The sequence below is a fragment of the Oryza glaberrima genome, chromosome 7, assembly GCF_000147395.1.
Source record: "Oryza glaberrima chromosome 7, OglaRS2, whole genome shotgun sequence".
In the NCBI taxonomy this organism is placed as follows: Eukaryota; Viridiplantae; Streptophyta; class Magnoliopsida; order Poales; family Poaceae; genus Oryza; species Oryza glaberrima.
In genome coordinates, this window is record NC_068332.1 from 15,769,560 (window position 1) to 15,776,618 (window position 7,059).

The window sequence follows — 7,059 nt, forward strand, 5'->3', positions numbered from 1 at the left end:
CCATGTTAATTCTTAATTTATTAGTCAAAGTATAGTATATGAGACTATGTAAAAAAACTTTATCTATATATAGCTTATGTTTTGAACGAAGGGTGTACGTAGGACGTAGCATACACTCATCTTATTAGGTACACTTGTGGACGTTGGGAATTAAGGCCAAAATATATGAACTGTTTATTCTTTATGGCCGTGAATCAGAGGGAGTAAGAAAATAAATAAATAATAAAATATTAATGCAAGCTAAGGGAAGAAAATAAATGATCGATCCCAGTATATACATATATTCAACTGCCTGCATGCATGATGCAGCACTGCAGGCTCTGCCTATGGTTTTGGAATGGCTCAAGAATAAGAAACTGAAGACGACGGCCGACGTCGACATGCAGCAGCTCAGTAGCCAGAGGGACAATGACAACGGGAGCACCCCTCTTCACTTGGCCGCATCTATGGCTGGGCTGCCGTCCTAGGGTCGAAGTCGGCAGTGCCATCGGCTACCAGGCTGCTGCCGGATGCCAACGTGTCCACGGCGTACCAGCCGGACAACCAAGGGCAGTACCCCATACACGCTGCTGCGTCGATCGGCTGGCAGCATGGAGGCCGTGAAGGCCCTGCTCGAGAAATGCCCGGACTGTGCTACCCTGCGAGATGCGAGAGGACGAACTTTCCTCCATGCTGCCGTTGAGAACAAGAGTTATGTAGTGGTTCGCCATGTTGTCCGCAGGTCGTCAGAGTTGTCATCCATCCTGAATCTGCAGGACGACAAAGGTGACACCGCGCTGCACAGCGCTGTCCGTACTGAAGATTTTATTGTTGTCTATGACCTCCTTAGGCATCCACAGGTACGATTGGATATGCGGAATAAGGAGGGCATGATGCCCGCCGATGTTTCATGGAGCATGATGCCTTTAGAGACTTATTATGCATGGGTAAGTAATGATATACTACTTGGGGCTATCTCCGTTTGTTAATTGACTCATCTTTTTCTTACGTCTATAAATCACTGTTTCCTTTATACTAGAGCATCAGTATATAACTAATTACTCCTACTATAATGTTCTTTTTCTAGCTTCTTGTTTTTTTTTGAAACAAACATTTTTTTAATCTAGACTTGCAAATAATACATAGTTAGTTGTTTATCAACATTGGTAAAAACAATTTTCTTATCTATGTAACTATCTATCTATCTATCTATCGATATTATTTAGCCGACCTTAAAAGGAGGAACACCTCACATTAATTGAAGAAAAAAAGAGTTTAAGTAGGAATATAATTTAGAATAATTAAAATTCAGAATAAAAAATAAGATATATAGAAACTACATTCCCTCTAGAACACAACACGAGATTAATTAAAATTTGAAATAAAAAATAAAATACATTTCAAAATTAGAAAAGAATAATCAGAGTTCAAGTAGAAAAACAACTTAGAAATAATTGCAATTGGAAACAAAAAATAAAAAAAATTGAAAGATCTATAACACAAGACAAGATAATTAAAATTTAGAATAAACAATAAAATAAATTTTGAAATTAGAAAAAAATGAGAATAAAATTTATAAATAATTGAAATTTGGAATAAAATATCCATATTAATAATAGAAAAATAAAAATTAAAGTTAAAATAGGAATATAATTTTGAAATAACCAAAATTCAAAATAAAAATAAGGAATATTGAAAGAATAGTTTATCTAAAACACAACAAGAGATCAAAATTTCTAAATAAAAAATAAAACTTGAAATTAGAAAATGAAAGTTGAGAGTTTAAGTAGTAATACCATTTAGAAATAACTTAAGATCATATAAAAAATAAGAAATATTGAAAGAAGTGACCATATAGAACATTAGACTATTTAAAATTAAAAAATAATAAATAAATAAATTCTATTATATTATGAAGAGGACAAACCAAGAGGCAGCAAAGGAGTAGGGCAATGTCGGCTAGCAAGACTTCTAAAAACTAGAAAAAAGAATCCCAACAAAGATCAGGTTCAAGTTTTAAAATTCCGATATAATAAAGAGTAGAGGCAACATGCTGGCCATACCATGGGACATCTAAAAACTATAAAAATAGAACCCCAATGATCCTTAGGTTTGATTTTTAAATCTTAAATAAAAAATAAAGAGGAGGGGTGGCAGGTACCCCTCCGTCCCATAAAAAAGCCAGGATTGGCTTTTTTTTTTTTTGACAGAGTAGTTGGCCGTAAAGAAGTAGGGTGACAGCGGTGTTTAAAATCTAGAAACTAAAATAAAAACCTCAACGATGATCAGATTATGTGTTTAAAATCCGAATGGCAATAAACAAGAGGGACAGCGGGCGAGCTATAAAAGTGTAGGGTGCCTATTGATGGGACTTCTATAAACTATAAAAGTGGAAGCTTATGAGACCATGGTCTCTATAAATTATAAGATTCATTTTTTAAAGATCTCAAGGAGAATAGAAGTTGTGGCAGCCAAGCAAGCAAGTATAGGGAAGGAAAATGAATAAAAGGTGATGCTTGGTGTGACTTTTAAAAACTATAAAATTAAAAAATTTGATGATGATAAGGTTTGATTTTTTTTTAAAAAAAAATCCTAAGACAACGAGATGACTATTTTTGTTTTTCCCCCTCATAGAAGCCTGTTCTCTCTTCCATCATAAAAAATTTGCGCTTCTCGCTTTAACTAATGTCCCTTCAATACTCCTTTCAATTTTGCCATCATCATTGGTCAACATCAGTGAACCTAAGATTTGCCAACAAAAAAAATATCATGCCCTTGTGAAAAACTTATATATAAGAAAAATCCAAAAATCAAGGATTTTTTTTACATTTTAGTTTCTATAGGTTGTACAAAAAAATTATGGCACGGAAATTGATATACACATATACATTCTTGCGTGCAGAATTCAAGCATACGCATACGAAAATTACTCTTGAAACTGGGAGCTCCACTTGGTGAAAGTAGAGGTGACCTCTTCGATGAAAAGCACGATAGAATCATCGGAGAAAAATCTAAATGGGACATGGAAAAGATGTCGGAGAATGTAACAGCTGCAGCACAAGTCTTGGCCCTTTTCTCCGTCCTTATTACAACAGTGACATTTGCGTCGGCTTTCACGCTGCCCGGAGGCTACCGATCAGCCGGCGACGATGGTGGTGCTGCTGGGACGCCGGTGCTTGCTAGGCGTGGGAGCTACGCTTTCGATGCGTTTGTCCTCGCCGATGTCTGGCATTCATCTGTTCTTTCGTCGCTACGGCCAAACTGCTCTATGCCGGGGTGCCTGCTTTTGGCCTCGAAACCCGCTTCAACAGTATCAATGGTGCATACAGCCTGATGATGAACTCTGGAAGATGCTAATTGGTGGCTGCTCTTGCCCTGGGCCACTACGTGGTGCTGCTTCCACCAGTTGTCCGCACGATTGCAATTGAGATCGGTGTTGCGATGATTATGCTTGCAATATGGTTCACCAAGAATTCTGAAGGGTCGGTTGATCCTTTCTCATTATACGTTCCTCTTCTGAGAAGCAGTTCCAAAGTGTCACAACAGGATATGTCACGCGCCATTATTTTTTGGTTGGAACGTTATTGGTCCTTGCTGCTATATTCGCCCTCCCTGCAATTCACACATGGACAAGGGCAAAGTAAATAGAGATCCATATCGATCCAGTTTCACATTATTAATTCTTTTATTTCGATACGAATCATGATATGCCCTACAAACAATCACAGAAATAATAGTTGTATCACATACTTACTATGTTTATGAATATGTAATAAAGTATCCCTTCGTATAGATATATAACTTATTATTAGTCAATAAATGTGTGGCTTATTCATGTACTATTTTTCTGAGTATCATATACTACCTATTGTTTTTTCGGGTGCATTATTCACTCCTCGATCATTTACGCGCCTACGTGGTCGATTTTTCTGAATCCGTCCGATCGTTGGCCTGCTTTGCATCTTAGCCGTCCATGTTTGGTTTCTCGAGGCTTCCTCCTCCACTATCGACGCAGAGGCAGGCCCAAGGCCTTCCCACTTTTCACAAGAGCAAATCGATGAGGATGAGTGCGCGCCGTGTCAGGACAGAGAATGGTTAGGTGGATCTATTTATCCACTAAATCTATCCGTAAATTTATCCTAACAAATTTTTAGAGTCACTCTCAAAATATAAATGAATCAAATGAATCAAACCATTAGAATCTAGGTTCAAGGGGTTCAACCCAAAATGACTTCACATGTATAAATGTTTCAAACAAAGTTGCTTCTCTGTATAATAATTCATTCCGACAAAAATCAACTAAATTTAACAAGTTTTCATAGTGTGAACGTGAGTTTAAAAATTTTGGGTCCGAGTTTCACACAAATGTAACTGGAATTTTTCGGTCTTAGTAATGCATCGTGGGTCCCGCATGTCTAAATGGCTTAAAATTTTAACAAAGTTGCTTCTCTATATAATAAATCATTTCTACAAAATTCAACTAAATTTGATAAGTTTTTATAATGTGAATGCAAGTTGAAAATTTTTGGGTCCGAGTTTTACGTACATATAATGAAATTTTCTTAGTATATTAGTAGTGCATTGTGGGCCCCACATGTATAAAGGGCTCAAAATTTACACAAAGTTGCATCTTTGTGCAATAAATTATCCCACGAAAATTTGACCAAATTCGATAAGTTTTTATAGTGTGAACGCGAGTTTAAATAATTTGGGTCCGAGTTTTACATACATGTAATAAGAGGTTTTTTTTGTCTACTATAACCGATCTATTTAGATATCCATGGATAACCTACTGATATAATGGACTCATGATGGATTGACTCTACTAAACTATGGATCAACAAACTCACTTAAAATGGTTGGTTTAGGTTCAATCCATATCCTAACCATTCCCTTCCTGACTTCACCGCTTGGGTTGTCATTTCTTTTTAGACAATCTTTTTTACCAACCTACATTGTTATCAGCTCCTTGTTGACGGTTGTTAGCGATCAGTTTCGACCATCAATATTACCAAAATAGAGAAGAACTAGTTATGCTTGCAATGTATATTTGTATTAGAACAATAATATTCCACTAGTATTAGGATTACTAACCTCTTGCAGAGAATGAACACAAAATAAAGGAGAATCGACATAAAACTAGACGATCAATCAATCGAACGATGTCGAGAATCAGACTTATGCATGAATGGGCCAAGAACTCAGAGATGACACAACGAATTGGGGCAAATTCATAAGTCTGCGGAGAACAGCACTAGTGGGGGCCACCTGCCAGAGCTTGGGCCGATTGGGCCAGCCCAGGGTTAAGTTTAGCCGAACCCACACCCTGGCCGCCGTTGGATCCAGGTTTTGGCTGGATGGCGTGGATCACTCCCCAATGACGGTTGGAGGGAAATTCCGACCATTCCAACTGCCACAACCGTCATTGGCAGCCTATTTAAGGAGCTCCTCTTCTCACTTCCTCCACACACTTCAAGCAAGAGCTCTCTCATATTCTCTCAAGTTTAGTTTAGTATTCTTAAGCTAATGGAGTAGGAATAGAATAGAAATCGGAGTCCGGAAGCCTTCGGAAGAGTTTGGGTATTGCTCTAGTAGCTCTCCTCTTCTCTTTTGTAAGCTTTGTACTTTATTTAGAAATACTCTTCTTTATACATTTCTGGTATTAAAATACTTTCCAAGTATATGAATACCAACTTTACTTTATATTCATGTTATACTGATTATACTGCTAGCTTATCTGGCAGATGCATAGGTATGGGTATAATGTTTGCTATTGCAATTACTCTATGTCATGACGATGATATTAGAGTACTATCTGGTAGTTTAGGTGTGATGTCTAGATTATTGGGTATCATTATTTGGGGTTATATGCTGCGGATGAGAGGTGGGCTGCTGATGGTGACGGCTTAATACGGGTATTCCTCCGCGCGTGTATATAGTCCTAAGTTAATTTCCTGGAAAGGGTACTCCTCCGTATTTAGCCCCGGTTGTATGGTCATGACGGGCTGTCGTAAGGAACTCGGCAATCAGGGGTGGCTTCTCAAAGTACTAGGAGGGCATCGGAAAGAGGGTATTAGCTAGTTAATCATATAACTAGAATGTATGTATACTATGTATACTAGAATGAGTAGTAATTTAGTATGAGAATGAGTAGTTCTATGCTTGTGTGTCACTCTACCATTTGTATTATATTAACCCCTGCTTAGACTATGATTATTACAAGTAATATATAAATTATTAGTTCGGTTATCTTTATTATGATCTTTCCATGGGATTAAATAAATACGATACTCTTGAAATACTCTCGGGTGAAATACTACAATGGTATATCCATGCGCTTGCGGATAAACTCTGTAACCATAATATACCATGAGTATTTCTACACCATTGCTGGAAATTATATTTCTAGTAATGTCATTAAGAAATACCAACACTCCTTTGATCAGTACTATTATATGAGCGAGCGTATCCAACACCATGAAACATGCCGATGGAGATCGCCAGATATCTTTGGGATAGTTATTCTATTAGGCTATGTTCGACTAATACTCAAGACAGACGATTGGAGCAAATTGATGGGGGAAATAATTTCACACCATAATATGTGTGAAATAGATCTTTTTAATTCCTGTCAATCTCTTTCTAAGGGGATTAACCAAATAAGTCCTTAGGGGTTTAAGAATTTAAGTATAGGTTAATTTTCTAATCCATTCGCTTCTTAATGAGAAACGATCACTAAGCAGGTGGAGCGGGTGTGGGTACAGTTTCACGGTACTCATAACTCATACCAGTGACCCACGGGCACCAATCTAAGTCTTAATATGAACTCAGAACTATTCAACCCATGGCGCTACTTAGGTTATGTGGTGAATTGATGGTTGTTGAATTGGATGCACCGTGTTCAAATTTGCATCTCATATGCTACCACTTTCTGGTATTAATTATCTCATTTGCATTTTTGTTACTTCTACCGAGTTTATTCTCTCGTTGTTTATTTGTTTGTGTTGGGTTTGAGTATCCATGCAGTTCCGTCGATAAAGTTGGTTGGAGTGGAGGTGGTGTAGTCATGGACAGCTGCGG

General features: G+C 37.4%; 1 pseudogene; it reads left to right on the plus strand.

Annotated features, from left to right (window-relative positions):
• Window positions 1–241: 241 nt before the first annotated feature.
• On the plus strand, window positions 242–3,508 carry LOC127780855 (protein ACCELERATED CELL DEATH 6-like; annotated as a pseudogene).
• Window positions 3,509–7,059: the final 3,551 nt, after the last annotated feature.